This window comes from Anopheles gambiae, chromosome X (genome assembly GCF_943734735.2).
Source record: "Anopheles gambiae chromosome X, idAnoGambNW_F1_1, whole genome shotgun sequence".
Taxonomy (NCBI): domain Eukaryota; kingdom Metazoa; phylum Arthropoda; class Insecta; order Diptera; family Culicidae; genus Anopheles; species Anopheles gambiae.
In genome coordinates this window covers 9,067,195-9,087,117 of record NC_064600.1, presented here as the reverse complement: position 1 = coordinate 9,087,117, position 19,923 = coordinate 9,067,195, and the positions used below count along the sequence as shown (strand labels likewise).

The window sequence follows — 19,923 nt, the reverse complement described above, 5'->3', positions numbered from 1 at the left end:
TGCGTTCATCCTGTCACCGCAGTCTCCCTGTGAGCCCTCCAGGGCCAGCTGACTTGTCTGGGGCTTCGAGCTTTATTGCTTAAAAACAATCTTTTTTTTTTCTGGCGCAAATCAAAGCGTTTTTATTTCTAGCTGCACAATTGGCTGGCACGATGGATGATATTCAAATGGTTCGTTTGATTAGCATTAGACGCGCGCGAGCTAATATCCTACTTTGCTGGCAATGTAGTTGATGTTTTCTCAAGTGAGCAGCAAACGACACCGCCAAAGGCACCGAATGCAATGATTGCAACGCATTGCAAAACAAAAATAATGAAGAGAAAAAAAAGAGCTGAAAAGCATCAAGCAATAAAGCGATAGTTTACCTCGCTGGAACCTAAATGTATTCGACATCCTTCCAAGAAGCGCCTACAGGCCCCCTTGATGCGCCGTTTCGCATCGAGAGACACGGTCGTAAATCATCGTTCGGGCGTGATATGGCGCAGCCAGGAAGATTGGTCTGGAAATGTGTCTGGGAGAGGGGGGGGGGGGGGGGGGGTGTAAAGAGCGGTGGGCCTAAAAACGGGCATGGTAGTAAAAATAGCCTCACCGGGTTTGGCCTCCCCGTCCTCCACAGTGTAACTTTTGCTCGGAGCGTCCCGGTCGGTGACTAAGCGGATTACGGACGGGTTTGGGTAGCACAGAGAGACAGAGAGAGAGAGAGAGATGGAGAGAAAGAAAAAAAGCAGCTTGACCAGTATCCCCATCCAGAGCGGAAACTGCAACACCCGCGGCCGTTGAAGTGAACCGAATGAACCGTAAAGAAAAGAACCAAATGAAAGAAAAAAAAATGCACATAACCGGAAGCTGAAACGGCACCTCATCTTGGCGGCGCGATCGATTCTACGACAGATCGAGCCTTTGGAGCAGAGTTTTCGAAGGAGCACACTGGTACAACAACGAGCCCCGGCCAAATAATACTACTAGCCGCGTAAAAAAAAGGGGGAAAAGTAAAAACCGAACAAAATTAAGAAATGGAAAACAGGCATTAAACCCCCTTTATTCTCTCACTCTCGTGCGCGCGCGGGTGCACACACACACACACGCCCCCCTCCCCACCCGCAGGGAGGCTGTGGTCCCATGTTCCACAGCGTATGTGTGTGTGTGTGCGCGCGATTTTTTGCGCTCATTTCGCGGGATTAGTTCACGCGACGCGATGATTCACAAACCGGTTCTGGCGGTGGTGAAGCGAGCGCGCCCGCGATTCTCGAGCTGGTTGTTTTGGCCGGTTTTGGCCGAGAAAGCTTTCCCGGGCTTTTGGAGGGAATGGGGGGAGCTGGTGGCCCAACCGGGTCGCAGGAAGCTGTGATTGTGGCGCACGCAAGCGACGCAAGCGAAGGCAACAGCAACGAGGGCAATAAAACAAAAACATCGAAATGAGCGGCTCCGGCTTTCACGGACCCGATCGAACGGCATTGACGAGCCCTGGCGACAGGTTAGTGGTAGATTTCGTGTGTGTAGGGTTTTTTGTTTGTTACGCTGTTGGCTCATGTTCTGGTGTACGTGCATGTGTGTCCGAGTAATTGATTGTGGTGAATTTGATTCACTACCCGTTTAGCCTCAGAACATTTAGCGTCAGTGTGTAGGAAACGGCTCGTTTGAGGTTGACAGCAGGGGCAAGGTTCAGAGAATGGTTCATTTCATTATCTGTTTCGGACCGATTTTTGGGCAACTCTCGCTGTAATCGCGGTTTCTCGCTCCCTCTTCCTTCCACGCTAATGTCGTGCGCACTCTCTCTCTCTCTCTCTCTCTCTCTCATTCTGCTCTTGTCCGCCGCTTGCAATCCTAACTTTCAGCCGCTCATCTCTCCCTCTCTTATCGCGCGTTAAGTTTCTCTTTCCGATAATTCCCATTTGGCTGGCCTCATTTATATTGGGTCACCTGTGTGATCCCGTGAACCAACGCTCACGCAGGAAGCTGATGCGGCGCTGCAGAGAGCTTTGTTTTTCTGTTTTTTAATTGCTATCTTGTATCTCTTCTTGGATAAACGTCAAAAAAGAAGCAAACAAAAAAAACGTTTCCAAGTTGCTAGTAGCAACCTGCTGAAAGCTCGTCCTGCTGATCTTTGGCCGTTGGTGCTTCCCCCGGAACCACACCGCCCATTTACGCGAGATTCATCTCCACAAGAACCCCTGCCACTCTTTGGGCTACACGCCTGGTAGTTTCTACTTCTTTTTTTTGTTTTGTGTGTTTGTTATCCGTTGGTGGTTGTGTCGCTGCTGCTGCTGCTGCTGCTGCTGGTTGGGCGATCGAGGCAGTCGGATCGGCTGTCGGGGCGTGCGAAACGGGAGAAGGAAAAACCGGTTTTTGGCGTGCCGCCACCGCCGGCACCCGGTAAGCGCTGCCCGATTGGCGCTCACGGGTTGGGTTGGAGGGAAAAGTGGATCAGGACAGGACCTCTCGAGCCGAGCTCCGAGCCGCTGCGAGCGAGCGAACGAGACGGAGAAAGCTCGCTTGGGGGAGCTAATTTCGCTTCGGCAAAACCGCGTCATCGCACGGTGCCGTAGAACTTGGCCGCTTAGGTGAAAGGGAATAGAGAATAAAAGCTACAGCGGCAGGGCTCTTGCCGGCCGTGCTGTGTGTGAGTGAGAGACGAAAAACAGACGAACCCTTTCTTTCCATTTTGGCTTATCGCACAATCACATCTGTTGCAGAGGCAACCCTGCACGACAACCGGCAATGCTCGGATTATCCGTGTAAGTGCTTTATTTGTAGGGGAGGGTGCAGGATCCGGCAGGAGCAGCAAACAAAGCGAGAACATTAATCGTTCCCTAATAATCAATCGACAGCGATTATTGATTGCTCCCAGCATGGCACTCTACTGACTGACTGGCGAGCTGTTAATCTTTTGACGGATGCGATCGGTTATGCGTCAAACAGGTTGTTTCGGACTGTGCTCTTTCTTCAGCCCTCTTTGTTCCGAAGACGGGTGCTGCAGAAGAGACCCCTGCTCGTGCAGGGGTGCTCAAGCTTTTGTTGAGGATGCGTGGTACATTGTTGTGAGTTTTTGTGGATCCAAATAATCGGATTCACTCTTTGATGTCCACTTCTCTAACAGTTTGCACCTTTCTTGCGAAGCAAGTGTCAAAATGACGTTCTGACATGATTTTTATTTATTAAAACACTTTTCCCGACCATGCTACAGCACTCGAGAAAGTATGCCAGCATTGTGAGATAAGATGATAAACACTCCTCTAGGCTGCACCGTTACTAGACTGATGCTTGGGAGTGTTTTTTTTATGCGAACATGATGGGACTTAAAATTTCCCATATAATTCCACGAAGGTCACCTTGGGAGTGTGTTTGTGGGTTTTTCAAATCTATTTTCAAAATGAAAGGAGCATATCGTTGATATATCATGCTTTCCTTTATCGGAAATATGTAAAAAAATAATCAACTGTCACTACAGCCCCTAAGGTTGTTTCACCTAGTAGCATAGATAGTCGAATAAGTGTGCCAACATTCTTAGATGAAACGAATTATCAATATAGAATATTTTCTCGAAAAAATGCATAAAAAAAATGTTGTAGCTTGAAAGAGACATTTCGTCACACCTTGCCGCACAGACTCGAGAAAGTGTGCCAACATTCTAGAATGAAATGAAATATCAATGTGGCACCGTTTTTCGAAACAATGCATCAAAATGATTCTTGTTGCAAGGCATACTTTATTGACGACATGTTTCGCCTTATCACACACACACACACACACACACACACACACACACACACACACACACACACACACACACACACACACACACACACACACACACACACACACACACACACACACACACACACACACACACACACACACACACACACACACACACACACACACACACACACACACACACACACACACACACACACACACACACACACACACACACACACACACACACACACACACACACACACACACACACACACACACACACACACACACACACACACACACACACACACATACACACACACACACACACACACACAAACACATACACACACGCACGCACACACACACGCACACAAACACACACACACACTTTCTTTGTCACTTTATCCTAAAGTCATACACGTACACACGCGCAGGCACGAGAAAGTGTGCCACCATTTTTAGTTCAAATGACAAGCAGAAGGAACGTGATGATATCAACTCAAAAAAAAAAAACCTTTACATTACCTCTTACCTGCGCCATCTGCTTGTGTTTTGTTTTGGCCACAAACCACAGTGCAAAAAAAAAAAACAAAAACACGAGCCTCGGGCGACTTTAAACCAATAATCTGGTTGGCCTGGGGGAACTGTGCGCTAATCGGAGGTTGAATTGACGGGAACGCCACGGCCACTTTGCAGTTGCTCTCGGGCGCAGCGCAAACAATTGCGCAAACGGCATCAGCTGGCAACACAGGGTCTTTACGAGCCGCAAATTGTCATTTGCCACAGCCTGCCTGCCCCGGTACACAATATTTAGCCATAGCCCAACGAGCTGTGAAGGTGTGAAAATGCATGTGCAATAAAAAAAAAAAAAACAAAAACAAAAACAAACTGCACTTTCCCTACGCGGGATCGTCTTTATACAGTGGATGGGTAAATAATGCAATGTTTATTATTAAACCATTAAGCAATAGCCGGGGTCGGGGTCGGGCTACATTGGCCGTTAGTACCGACCGGTGAAGTTGAAGATTTAATAGTGATGCGGGGCTTCAGGCCAATCACTTTAACACCTTTTTGCTCAGTGGCGGCGCTTTGCAGTGAGCGAATCATTTGGCCGCTTACTGTCCAGCTGCATTCCACATACCGAAATCATTATGTGCGAATAATAGTGTACGACACCCCGAAAAAGCGGGGGTTCGTCGTTTTTAGTCGTTTTACGGTGTTGCGGCAGTAAACTCATCATTCGCCTAACGAAGGATGCAGCGCACGAGGCAAGTCGATAAAACACGCATCATCGCCGTATCATTGCCATCGTCATAAAAATGGGGGTGTTGCTTTTTTTTTGCATGTTCTTTGCTTCCCTTCAGGTCTCCGCGTGTGTGAAGGAGTCATATTGCGCCCTCTTTTTGTTTTACAAGTAGACACACTCTAGAACGAACGTGCAACAGGAGAACGAGCTTCCGGTTCACACGGTGGCACTCATACCGTCTCGCGCTTGTGCTCAACCGCCGCCGACCCGTCAGACACAACGGTGCCAGATGGGGCCCGCTGTTTCAGCGCTCTACCGATAATTTGCAACTAGGCATGTGTAAAATGAACGAGAATCGCACCGTTCGAACAGTTCGGTAAAGTGCACGAACGAACGAGGTTCTTAACAAAAAGAACGACCAGGACTTTTGGAAGAAACTGACTACACCGAACGCGTTCGAACGTTCCGTTCAGTGTTCGACGGCACACATAAATGTGGTAATAAAACGTACAAAATCATATTGCTTTCTCGCTCTTTCTCGCACCGTGCGAACGGGTCGTCAGAGATCAAAATGTACCCTGTTGGTGTTGAAATCGTACCCATACAACTCAATTCCTCGAACGCCGTCGAATTTGTCCAGCAGTGTTCGATACGTGTGCTGTTGGTGTGGAAATCGTATCTATACGACTGAATTCATCGAACGCGTTCGAACTGGTGTTCGATCTGTGTTCTGTTGGTGTATAAATCGTACCTACACAACTGAATTCATCGAACGCGTTCGAATTGGTGTTCGATCTGTGTTCTGTTGGTGTGTAAATCGTACCTACACAACTGAATTCATCGAACGCGTTCGAACTGGTGTTCGATCTGTGTTCTGTTGGTGTGTAAATCGTACCTACACAACTGAATTCATCGAACGCGTTCGAACTGGTGTTCGATCTGTGTTCTGTTGGTGTGTAAATCGTACCTACACAACTGAATTCATCGAACGCGTTCGAACTGGTGTTCGATCTGTGTTCTGTTGGCATGGAAATTATACCTATACAATTCAAAAGATCGAGCCCGTTCAAACGGATTAGTCATTGTTCGCGAATGAACTGAACTGAATTGATTGCGCTCATCATGTTGATCCATATTTAAGTAGTTTTTTAAAATAGAATCCTTAAGTGTGTATAAGGCATGGAGTACAATATATGCAGGAGACATTTTTGCTCGTATTAGTTTTTTACATGCTAGTTTTTGGTCGGTTTTGCGATGGATTGTGTTGACCAGACAGCCGAGTGTTTAATGTTTTTAAATGATTGGTTTTAACCGCAGAATGAGTACTTCTTTGGCTACAGTATGCGTCTATGGTGGGTAAATGAAAAAGATAACGAGCGTTCTTTGTGAATAAAAACCTCATGAAACAAAGAACGAAAGAATCGTCGTTCGCGTTCGGTTCTTTTTGGTGAGCGAACTAGTTCGTTCGCGTTCGGTGAAAAGAATCGTTTTGCCCATGCCTAATTTGCAACAACAAAAAAAAATAAAAAGAAAAACTACACAAAAAATAACTTCCCCAAAAGCCGTCCATTCGCGCGCACCAGGAACTGTCAACACTATGTCGGCAGCAAAAAAACAAAAAAATACAGCACGCAAAATCATGCAGAGCCCTGCCCTGTCAACACGGAAAACGGGGAACCGCGTAAATGCCTCAATAAACGAGAATTATGATGATCTGCTGCTGATGCTACTGCTGCTGCTGCTTCATTAAGTCGTCATGCCCTGGACTGCACTTGGTGCATCCCCCAGCCTCCTCCCCCCCCTCCCTCCTCTCCCACACACCTGTTACTCGTTCTATCTGGCTTTGGCTGACGGTCGTTTGCGCTCGATGCACTGGACGCAGTATGCAACAACAACAACAACAAAACTCACACCAAGGGGAGGTCGCCCTCCCAAACGAACACACGGGGAGCACATAAATAAATGCAATATTGGTATAATAAAACGATTTCACATTTCGCTCAACCGTCCCACTTGGTAGCCCACTGGCAAAAACCACCCCGGGGCAACATGCAACCAAACGCACCGGGACCGAAATTTTCCCGCTCGCTGCACGTGACGCTGCAGTTCGCCGATGCGCATCCGTACCGCTCTGCCTGAGTGTGTGTGTGTGTGTGTGTTTTTGTGGTGAGTGGAAAATCAGTCCTTTATCCCTTCCCTCCCCACCTCCCTCGGCATTGGATGCAGTAATGCATTCTCCCAGGCACGGAAAACGCGCGAAACAAACAGAGATTGACCAACAAAAACGAACGGGTCAGCGTCAAAGGGTTGGACCGGCTGCTGTAGTGGCGATACGGGAGGATTTATCGGCTACCGACACCGCACTCGGACCGGAGGGGCTGCGAGGTTTTCCCGGGCAAACACACACACGCACACACGCACACAACATAAAACAAACCAAATGCAGCAGCAAATATATCACTACCGGAATGAAATGTAATATATTTTCGACTCGATGCGCCACATCCCTGCCACATTGGGGCTGGAGACCCGAGTTTGGGGTGCGGGCTCCCTGTGTACAACATGTTAATTAACAATTTTGTTTGCATTTCCGCAGGAAAATGCAGAGTGTGCTTCGCGGGCTGCGTCGCAAAAGGGATGGTAAACGCAGATGGCAACGAGAGGGAAGCCATCGTTTCCCAACTGCTTCTCCCCTCGTGGCGTGCGCGTTTTTTGTACCGCCCGACATACAACTAACCCACTGAGCGAAAGGGTAACCCTTCAGGGCAACGCATTCGGTGCAGCACTGATTGGCCGCCTGGCGATGACGATGATGATGCTGCCGATGCACACGGGCCGATTGCCGCCGGTTGAAGTGTGAACAAAAAAATGTCGTTCGCACGCGCACCGTCGTTCTGGCGAGCGAGTCCGGTCCGGTCGTCCGGTTTTGCCATTGCCTACTTAAAGGCGCTTTGTGGTTTCGGCTGGCGAAGTTAAGACACTAAGGAAAGGAACCGGATATGCTTCCAGCGGACGGGGCAGGGGTTTTGTGCACGGTGTTTAGTTAAGGTGAGGCTCTGTTTTTTTATCGTTTATATTAATACAATCTTGGTAATTGAAAAACGTATTCTTGTAACAAACAAAAAAAAAGTTGTATTGCCAAAGCTCTTCTTGCATAACTTGTGTGTAAAACTCCAAGAAAAATGTATCAACTGTTGATAAAAAATATTACCTTGAATTTATGCCTTTCACTAATTAAATTTATTCAAATGTACTGAATGAAACTAATTGATTTCGATATTTAAAATTTAATCTTACATTCGAGAGAGAAAAAAAAAACACATATTAACTTGAAATATCATGTAGAGGTATGCATTTATTTTCCTATTTTCTTACACATTGTCCTCCAGGGACACTTAAATGTCTAATCAAATGTTATCATATGTAGCAGAGGCAGTTGAAAGTAATAATGGGTAAAGTTGGCAAAGCTGGGTAGGTCTGGAGTCATCCGGAGTCGTCTGGAGCCGTCCGGAGTCCTCCGGAGTCGGCTGGAGTCATTTTGAGTCATCCTGAATCGTCCGGTGTTTCTTCGAAGTAGGAGTCATTAGATGTTGTCCAGCGTTCAACAACAGGAGTCGGCTGGAGTCGTCTGAGGTAGTCCGGAGTCATCCCGAAAAGTTCGGGGAAGGAGTCGTTTGGAGTCATCCGGAGTCGTCTGGAGTCTTCTGAAGTCGTCTGGAGTCATTGGGAGTTGCTCTGAGTCGTCCGGAGTCATCCGGAGTCATCCGGAGTTGTCCAGAGTAGGAGTCATTAGATGTTGTCCAGCGTTGAACAACTTTGCTGAAACTCGGCTGGAGTCGTCTGGAGTAGTCCGGAGTCATCCCGAGAAGTTCGGTGAAGGAGTCGTCTGGAGTTATTCGGAGTCGTCTAGAGTCGTCCGGAGTCGTTTGGAGTCGTCCAGAATCTTCCAGAGTCGTCTGGGGTCTTCTGAAGTTGTCCGGAGTCATTGGGAGTTGTTCGGAGTCGTCCGGAGTCAACCGGAGTTGTCCGGAGTAGTAATTAGATGTTTTCCAGTGTTGAACAACTTTACTGAGACGTCCGGAGATGACAGGAGTCGGCTGGAGTCGTCTGGAGTAGTCCGAAGTCATCCCGAGAAGTTTGGCGAAGGAGTCGTCTGGAGTCGTTTGGAGTCGTCCAGAATTTTTTGGAGTCATCTGGAGTCTTCTGAAGTCGTCCGAAGTCATTAAGAATTGCTAGGAATCGTCCGGAGTCATCCGGAGTCATCCAGAGTTGTCCAGAGTAGGAGTCATTAGATGTTGCCCAGCGTTGAACAACTTTGCTGAAACTCGGCTGGAGTCGTCTGGAGTAGTCCGGAGTCATCCCGAGAAGTTCGGTGAAGGAGTCGTCTGGAGTTATTCGGAGTCGTCCAGAGTTGTCTGGAGTCGTCTGGAGTCGTGTGAAGTCGTCCGAAGTCAATAAGAATTGCTTGGAGTTGTCCGGAGTCGTCCGGAGTCATCCGGAGTTGTCCGGAGTAGTAGTCATTAGATGTTGTCCAGCGTTGAACAACTTTGCTGAGACGTCCGGAGACGTCAGGAATCGGCTGGAGTCGTTTGGAGTAGTCCGGAGTTATCCCGAGAAGTTCGGAGAAGGAGTCGTCTGGAGTTATTCGGAGTCGTCCAAAGTCGCTCGGAGTCGTCTGGAGTCGTCCGGAATCTTCCGGACTCGTTTGGAGGTGTCCGAAGTCGCCCGGAGTCATTCGGAGTTGCTCGGAGTTGTCTGGAGTGTTGGGTAAATCTGACTCAGATTCATGAATCTGAGTGAATCTTTGAAATGATTTAGCGAATCTGAATCTCGGTTGGAAGAAGATTCATGAATCTCCCCGTAGCAAAACAAACTCTTTCAATTGTTTTGCTACGGGGAGACGGTCCAAGCGAAGCTTGAACCTACGACGGGCATGTTGTTAAGTCGTGCAAGTTAACCACTGTACCAAGAGATCGCGCCAATTCAATATTTTGAGAATCTTTAGAGATTGTAGATTCATGAATCTTTGGAGCGGAGACGGCTGGTGCAATATTTTTGCGGGTAGGCATTTCATCTCCGACTCCGAAAAAAAACTCTGGTCTGTTTGTTTGTCTATTTTCATGCACATATCAGCGAGTATTTAGTCTACTACATCACATTACAGCTACATTATTTATTTATCCATTTGCGAGCTGTGTTTGTGCTGCTTATTTAATAATAAAAAGTATATTTTTTCTCATCTCTGTGAGGCTTTGTTTTGGGCTTCAGATGTATGTAAAAAACACGCACAAACACGGCCAGGGGTTACGCTCTCGTTCGAGCTGCATACCGATCCTCCTGCCCTTCGGTTCACCACTGCACCTCTCACCCCTGCGAACGGTGCCAACAAACCCTGCGGGATGCGGCAACTGGAAAATCGGTCGCTGCATACATGCAGGGGTACATATTTTCGAGGTTGATATTTTTGGAATTCATTTATTATCTCTATATTTATCTACCTCCGCAGCGAATTGTCCCGAGCCTCGCTCTCGGACCCGCATCGCACATATGCATGTCCCTCTGTGTGTGACCTCTCGAGCAAAACAAAACAAAAAAGAAAGAAAGAAAGCAACAAAAAAAACGACCTCAAACCCACGGGACTGTGTGTCTGTGAAGAGGAAGCGTGCAAGCATCCGTTGCGTACAACCATTTCGGTTTCAGTTGGTTTCGTTATTCGGTTCACTATTTGTGTTATTCTTTTTCGCCGGTTTTGGATTTTTTATTTTTGTTTGTTTTTTTTTCGTTGTTCTTATTGGTGTTGCTTGGCTCGTATAAGAGTTTTCTTTCCCTCGTATTTTGTTACGAAAATTTTCATCTCTAGTTTTCACCACACTTTCCATCTAGAAAGGGCATCTTTACCTCTCTGTGTGCGTGTGTGTGTTTTTTTCCCTACATTTTTTTAATGTGTGTGTGTGTGTTTTTTTTGTTCTCCAATTCTGCTCGCTACTCCGTGAGCAGACCCATCCTTCCCCCGTCCACTGCAGCCGCGGAAAGTGGCACCGAAATTCCATTTATTTTATTTATTTTGCTGTACGCTGCAACGTCCCGCCGCTACCTCGCGGCACTGGAATGTCCCGGTATACGTCCCTGTTTTTCCCTGTGCAACATAACTGTCTCATACTCTCTATTATTTACTTCAACCCGCCGGGCAAGAAGAACGGGGCCCCGGCGCTGCCGCACCACCGTGAGCGCCTTTCATATCCCAATGCAGGAGACGAGGAGCGACCGATTCGGTTGAAATTTGTTTCAGTTATTTTTCCACCGAATAAGAATACCACCAAACAAACAAAAAAAAACAAAAACGGAACGTACCAAAAACCCCTCGTACTCGCCCCTCCTTGCCTCGCCAGTGTCTTGCAGCTCCCCGTAGACGCCATATTCACTGTGTCTCGCTTTGTTTTAACGGCGTGCGATGCATCTAATCATAGAACAGATCGCATCGCGGCTTGCCCGGGGGGGGGGGGGGGGGGGGCCTTATCGTTGCATGGTGGAGTCTCGGGCTGGGCTGTTCTTGAAAGATGAACATATTTGGCGGAGAAATCGATGATTTCGATCGAACGGAAAGTTGTAACGGTAGACAGCAGCGCCAAAGTATGAGAACCACCGCAAACGCCTGTAAGTTGAAAATTATCCTGCTGTTCAGCGCTGTGATGCATTTCTTAAATAATTAAGCTATTGTTTTCAATAAAAATACTGTCTATCTGCTGTAAAATCCAGCAAGGGACACTCATGACGTGTAGCGCAAAATGCATTTTGCCCCCAAAAACGATGCGATTGTTACAACAGTTTTGGTAAAGCAAATGATTATTATGATGAAATAGAAAGCGAAAAAAACAACCAGCGCAGCATTTGAAGCGGCTTAAGATTTATCGAAACGTTTTATCTTTCTTCCTCTTTTAACTCGCATAGCCAAGCGGGTGTTGTATGGTGTCCTGCCAACAACACTTTTGTACTTATCTCTAGGCACCCTGTTGAAGGAAGTAATAAGTAAAAATAAACTATTTCTACTCATTTAACGTCGTTAAATGGTTTATAATCGCAACGTAGCAAAAGAATTGACCTAAAAAAAAGAAACGCCTGCCATTATGCAATCAGCACAGCAAAAGTGGCTTTACTTTGCATTGAATCAAATCCGCACTGCCCAATCCGCACTATCCCACCGGGCTGCCACTTTTCATGCTGGCAATCTTTTGAAATGAAAAATCAATCGTTATGTCACTCCCCGGTTCGACAAAATTACCTTCACCGTCATCATCACCATCATCATCATCATCATCATCGGGAGTGCTTTAGCGCATCCCGCTTGCAGCCCCGCTGGCAGGACACCAAATTTCACACCGAGCAGGGACATAAAGGCGACCAAACCCCCAATGAAGAAAGGGGAAGGGAGGGGGCAGTAGGGGGCGACAGCACCCCTTTCGTACGCATGCCGTTTGTCAGGATTTTGATTTGACAGTTGCCGTGGCCTAGGGGGATAGGAGGGGGGGGGGGGGGGGGGAGGTGTGGACGGGCGGATGGTGGATTTTCTGCACTTTGTTTGAGAAATTAATTATCGTTCGCATTCCGCTCCGGCTTTCCCCTGCCTGCCTGCGTGCCTTGCCGGCTGCAGGCGATTCATCTCGCTTCCTGCCTTAAAGCCGCGTGTAAAAAGGCGACACGTAAAGGGGGAAGCAGAGGGGTTTTCGCCCGGTGGCGAGACAGGCGTAATCAAATAATTTTGCAGCGCAGCATAAATTAAATGCCGTATCCGTTGACTACCCACGTAGGGCGCAGGGCGCGGGTTGCCGGTGCAACGGGATGCAATGCACGAGGGCATCAAGGGAGAGAGAGAGAGAGAGAGAGAGAGTGAAATGTGTGTGTGTGTGTGTGCGTGTGTGTCAAGTAAATTATTTTATTATCCATGGCAACCGAAAGGAAATGAGGGTGAGGGTGAGGCCCGCTTGGACGGGCTGATGTGGCAATGTGATGCGCTGGGTGCGTTTTATTAAATCCACCGCAAACCTTCCCACTTGCACCGTACGAAACGTACAGTGCCATAAATGGATGGCCGCAACCAGGAATGTGTGCGTGCGTGGATGTGTGCGTGTGTGTGTGTGTATGAAAAGCTGAAGGGAGGGACGAAAGCAGCGTCAAGGATTTCCCCTCGGCTCGACAAAATAACGGGCGGCCGACGTTCGCCGTATCTGTGTTGTGAGTTCCAGGGACGCACATACACGCAAAAAAAATCACACTTACATACACACACACACACACACACACACACACACACACACACGCACACACACACACACACACACACAGAGAGAGACATGCTCTTGGAGCACTAAACTAATGATGGGTAAAGTTAGCAAAAATCCGGAGCCGACTTCGATCCAACTTCGAAACTTTCGGAGCCGACTCCGCTAAGTAGGTCCGCACAGCATTATCTGGAGCCGTTTGGAATCGTCTGGAACCGTCCGGAATGGTCCGGAGTCGTCCGGACACATCTGAATTCATCTGGAATCATCTGGAGTCGTCCGGAGTCGTCCGGAGTCATCCGGAGTCATCCCGAGAAGTTTGGTGAAGGAGTCGTCCGGAGTCATCCGATGTCGTCCAGAGTCATTTGGAGTCGCCCGGAGTCGTCCGGAGTCATTCGGAGTCATCCCAAGAAGTTTGGTGAAGGAGTCGTCCAGAGTCATCTGGAGTCGCCCGGAATCGTCCGGAGTCATCCGGAGTCGTCCGGAGTCATACGGAGTCGTCCAGAGTCATCCGGAGTCATCCCGAGAAGTTTGGTGAAGGAGTCGTCCGGAGTCATCCGGAGTCATCCGGAGTCGTCCGGAGTCATCCGGAGTCGTCCGGAGTCATCCGGAGCCATCCCGAGAAGTTTGGTGAAGGAGTCGTCCAGAGTCGTCCGGAGTCATCTGGAGTCGTCTAGAGCCATCTGGAGTCCGGATTTATCCCGAGTCGTCCGCACTGAACAATAGCCGTCCGGAATCATCCCGAGAAGTCCGGTGTAGGATTCGCCCACAGTTATGTGGAGGCGTTCGGAGTCGTTCGCAATCGTCCGGAATTGTTCGGCGTCGTCCGAGTCAGCTGGAGTCGTAAGGAGTTATCCGGAGTCGTCCGGAGATGTAGTCGTGCGGAGACGGAGTCGTCGGGAGTCGTTCGGAGTAGTATGCAGTAGTTAGGGCCGTCCGGAGTCAGGCTTTCATCTACGACTTCGACGGTAGCTGACTCCGCGCTTAATTTAAACTCAAACCGTTATTTTTAGAAGGCCTGAATTCAGAATTGGACTTACAATAGCCGGATTCTGATCGGAGTCGTGCGTGCGATCCGAAGAGCACACCACTACATTGTAGACTCAAATTTTTGCCAAAAAATTAGTGAGGAATGAACACGCAATTTGATGCCGGATATCTAGCGGACATAATTGTGGTTTTCCTTAGGCATTAGTGTTTTGCTTTTGCAAGGATATCATCAAACCTTCAGACTAACAAACACACCCTCAGACACCATGCAGTAGTGTCGTTTTGGGGAACAAGCTGCTCGTCAAATATTTTGCACCAAACATACCAAGCACTGGAATGGTGCATTGCACTCCTTTTTGTTGTTGGAAGCCCGAAATCAGTCTTCCATGCTGCTGATGGTGCTGCCGAAACGACGCGTGCATCGAGCGCTGTTCCAAGGCAGGAGATCTTATTGGTGCGTCGCTGGCAAGATGGGCTGCACGCTGAGGCACCTTGTGGCGTATACGTCGCCTTCTTCCAGCCTCGATTCCGGCTCGCGGTACGTAATACGGCCTCGGTTCAGCCTGATTCGCACATACATATTCCCGCCCGTCGGGGCCTTCCTCGCCCTCGCCCCCATGCGGTCCCAATATCCCAACAACAGACTTCCGGGATGTAAAATACCCGTGGCGGCAATGGCGGAAGAAAATTAATTTTCATTTGTCTTACATGTAAAGGCCGGGCGGCTGTTTCCCTTTGCATGTCCCACCGCCGTAACCAGGGCTAGAAGATTATGAGAGCTTCTTCCGGGACGGACGGGGAAGGGCGGGGGGGGGGGGGGAGGGGGTTCTGTGGGCGAATTACGAGCTGGAGATAGGAATGTTTGCTCCGAATGCCGGGCAATTGTGCGTCGATACGTTCCGGGAGGGGCGCAAGCATTAGTGCACGCCCGTCCTGTTACCAACAACTGCATCGAGCATGTATGTGTGTGGGTGAGTGTGTGTGTGTGCTATAGACAAAGAAGTCCGCAGCCGAGGAGTCCTCGGCAAAGCCATCTATGCAGGCTGGAAAATCTCGGCAAAGGATGCAAAGCGGCCCAGATCAATAGCGAACACAATCGCAGGAAAGCGGTCCCGCTTTGGAGCAGAATGTTGCTGGCTGCCCCCACCAGGAAGGGGGGAACACAGTGTGTGTCTGAAATATTCTGAAATAAATTTTGATTTATCTTTGCCGCTGCGAGCATTCCAGCCGCCTGCGGTGGGAAGCGGCCGCTGGGTTGGGCGGAAACGGAAAAATGAATTTGTACTTCAAGATGCCGAGAGCCATCGCCGTCGATATGCCGATAGACGTCCGATGTGTTTCGGGCTCCCCCCATCCCGTTCGGTAGTGGGTTGGAATGTGTGTTTCGGTCTTTCTTGCAACACGAAGCCTTTGTCCTAAGCCTACAGAGAAGGGGATGGTTTTGGGGGAGGGGGCGGGTTTACCTCATCGATTCTGGGCCCAGTCGGCCCCTAGAAGCATTCCGGGGTACGTCGTCGTCGTCGTCGCCGCCGGCGTTGAAGCTGGATCCAGGATGTCCGGCTCAGGCTCCTTGCCGGGCGCAGCCGTTCGCTAGGTACTGAAGGAGCGTAATTATTCCGGCCTTCAACCCACCCACTAAGCTCCTGGAGCTTGCTGGAGCTTGAGAATTTACGCCAGAACGAACAAAAGCGTGTTGTTCCGAGCGTCTGCACTGAAGTCTATCCGTTGGGATGACCGATTTTCGGACGGCCGAGAAGCTGGAAAGCGGCAACTTCCGTACGTGCGTTTTAGCATCCCCCAAAAGGAACCGAGTCAGTGCACGCCAGCAGAATTGAAATCTTAAAACCACACAGGGATGGGATGGATGGAGCTGCATGGAGCACTTCTACTCCGACTGAGCTCGCAGTGCGGTTCAGTAGCTCAAGGTAGGATTTTCGCCCGGTGCCAGGCCCAGGCCCTAAGAATGTTCACGCATAGGTTCCCAGCGCAGCGAGTGCCTCGGGAACTTCGGAGAAAATCAATTGCATTTTGCAGCGAAGCGTTAGATGCCGCTCTATTGTTTTCCCCCTTTGTTTTCCGATGCCCATGGACGGTCTCGAAAAATGTGCCCGATTTAATTAAACATTAGAGTTATTACTTCCCACTGCTAGGTTCAACCCTTCCCTGTATGCGCGAGGGTGAGATGATGCAAAAGCACCAAGAAACAGGGTTTGTACGCGCCCAACGATGCTTGATGCACGATACATCAGGGTCAGTGCAAAACGAGTGGGGTGTTCATTCTATTGTACGTGGGGTGTTCCTAACCAGGTCTGGGCACATCTCCGGGATTGGTTTTATAATATCACGGATCTATGTGTGTGTGTGTGTGTGTGTGGGAAAAGTAGAGAGAAAAGCGGATTATTTTCATTACATGCACAAGTGACGAAATGGGCACTTGAACGCGAAGGGAGCTAACTTAATTGGCGTTGAGTGGAATGATCGACAGATGAGTATAAATAAACAATAAAATGTACACATTTTGAAGGAGTAGCAGTGCGCACAAATTATATTTGCTTTTGAAATTTGTTGAAATAGTACCGAAAAGAGAAGCACGATAGCTTGAAGAATGCAATTTCGTGTCAGACTAGAAATTGAAGTGTGACATGCCCGATTGCAACCGGCGGCATGGTTTTGTGTCGTAGTTGATGAAGGGATTACAAGGTCCTCCAGGTGTTGAATAGAAATAATCAACATAATTGTAACAATTAATTGGAACACGCTAATGTTAAGATTGTTATTTCACAGAACTGAAGCAATTCTACATTGGAATTCTACATTGGAGCAATTGGAGAAGCTTCCGATTGCAAAACGTATGACCAAGTCATGTGATGTGTCATGTGAGTTTCAGCTACATTCTGTTCAGCTACATTCTTACTGTTCGTTAGGTCTAATACCAAGCTGAGATATTGCCATGTCGTTGAACCCACGTCATCTGCCACTCTTAGATATTTTATTTGCATTGCCCGTCAAGCTATGTAAGACTTTGCTGTTAGATTTAACCCGCGCGACAAACATATGTTTGATGAAAATAATGATTTTAATACAATTTTGGTTGATTTCTGTGTTTATCATTATATCGAGAAAACAACAATTTAATGCGATGCACAGAATTGTATTCAACAAGATGCTCTTCCTCAGGAATCTCTTTCTACATCTTCCATCATTAAGCGCACATATTATTTTCCTTTAACTGAGAATTGTAAGTTTTCCATACATTCTAAAATTCTGCAGGTCGAGGAGGTTCCGTGGTACAGTTGTCAACTCGAACGACACAAGAACATGTCCGTGATGGGTTTCAAGCCTAGAATGGACCATCCCCCAGTAGCAAGGATTTGACTATCCGGCTGCGTTGTAACGCATTAAGTGTCGAAAGCCTGTTATAGGCCGGCATGTCCGCGTAGGACCTTACGCCAAAAAGAAGAAGAAGAAGAAGAAGAAGAATGCATGTTTATAAATAATTTGAAAGCACGATTAAATAAAGCGTTTTTTCTCGGTCCATTCCGGTAGTCACCAAATAAAATGGACAAAAATGGGATCAAACCAGTATATGACATACGACACAGTCGTAAAAACAGGGCATTGACAGCTGTGGCAAGTTTGAATGGATGCGCAACAGAACGCTTAACAGTTCATCTGCTACTCGAGCTGGTACATTGAGGCATTTGTCATACAATTACGGTTTAAGCAAAGATTTTTTTCCCCCTCAAATGTTGTTTAACATAATTCCAGCCATGATGGTTGAACAAAACTCATCACATTCTGAAGATAAATAACATACTAAAGATACGTTTATATTGTTAACCATGTGTGTTTTATTTGTATTATTTCCTGTACTTATTTCTATTTTTCAAAATATATTTTTCTCAAATATGGGCAACTTAAAAATTAATAAAATGAACAACCTTTACATGTATATATTATCGTATGATAATAAAATGAGTAATTTCCCCGTATTGATGTATATGTGTCCCCGTCTAAATGTTATCTAAAAGCTCGTGTATTTTATCCCGAAATTGATAATACCCGATTTGATACATCCCGATTTGATACACTACACTACCACTACTACGGTAGCGCCCTCTTTCGTGAAACAATAAGAGTTAGCAGGTAGCTTTGTCACGCGTAACTCTCAGCGCTACAGGGGTTTTTTACCGAATTTTCCCCTCAAAAGCTTTCCATTCTCTTCAAAGTCCCTAAAACTCTCGCCTTTGTTAATTGTAGGTAGAGCATGATTCAAACAACTTTCGACAGCTCAATGCATTTCAGATAGTCTTCCGATACAAGTCGTAATGATCCACTTGAAGTTGCCCCCCATCGCATTTAAAGGGGCACCTCGACCGCTACCGAATGTAGCAAACAGTGTGCGAACTCAACGTGACTTTACTGCACGAGTCAGCTTACGAGTTAGATCCCACAATCCCTCTCTCCCTTCTTCCCTGTCACGCCAAATGTATGTTTTATTTTCTTATGTCGTGCATTAGTTTTTCCCCGCACTGGTCTACTGCGCCTCCTTCCAACCAGTGTCTGTGTTTCACTTGGTCGGCCATATTTTTGCGCCTCCAGCGCTTTAGCTTTACTCCCCCCCCCCCCGATCGACCGCCCCCGTTTCTTATCGCGTACTGTTCTGGGGCCACTCCCGGACGGATCGCGCACTTTTGCGTGCGCTCGGCGGCGTAGAAACATTCCATATCCGGCCCCTAATGTGGAATGTTTCTTCCATGTTTTGTACAGAATACTTTGCTCCCATTGTAGCAAGGGGGGGGGGGCGAGAAACCGCGCTTTCGCTTTCACACCAACAGCAAGTTTGACGAGGGAGGGTGGATGGGTTTGGAACACGGCGCATTGCTGTCTTTGTTACACTTCAACTCCAAACTAATCGTTTGCAAACCTTAGCACAGCAAAACGGGGACGGGGGCTGGGGCTGCTGGGTGCCCAGTGAGAAAATGTTGCGAGAGTTTGTGCGTTCTTCCTTCTTCTTCTTTTTTTTCGTACAACTTTACGTTGGAGTCGTGCGATTGTACGACTGCTACTATTTGCTTTACTACTGCGTGGTAGTACAACAAAACAATTTAACAACCCTAGTCGCGAAACTGTCGTTAAAGGGGAGGGCAGCATGTGTCCGCGCAACAATCTATTCTATTCTTAGTTACATCAGAATTGCTCTTAGTTGGAAGTGGTAGATAACAACAATAAAAAAGGCGCCAAAATTTGACTATAAAAACTGACAGTTGTCAATAGTGCTCCATTTGCCCAACGTCTGTAGTTGGAGGTTATGTGTGGCTTACTAGATAGAGCGCCATCTAACGTCACCCACTGGCGGTACAAAGACGAACCGAGCCGAGCGGGTCCCAGGCTGACCCCAGCTGTCACGGACTCCCTCTTTCTTTTTTTTTCTTTGAGCTACCGGAGCGCTGGGAGCGGAGCCTTACCGAATTCTTCAGGGAAGCCCTCGGAGCACTCGATTAGACAAGCACACGCAGGGGTACGGGGGTGGCCCCCGCGGGCACCAGACCAACAGTCACAAGCCAGCATAGGGTGAAATATTTAAATTTGCATAAATTTTTATGTTAATATATGTATGAGCGACCGGGTAGTGACGCGGGTCTGCCCACGAAGCCAGTGACGAACGGTTTTTTTTTTTTTTTTTTTTTTTTTTTGGTGGGAACAGAG

The 19,923-nt window shown here is 47.8% G+C and overlaps 1 protein-coding gene across 1 annotated transcript in view; it reads right to left on the bottom strand.

Annotated features, from left to right (window-relative positions):
* LOC1271730 (protein scalloped) overlaps positions 1-19,923 on the bottom strand; it is a 107,571-nt gene that overhangs the window by 58,894 nt on the left and 28,754 nt on the right. The window lies entirely within an intron of this gene.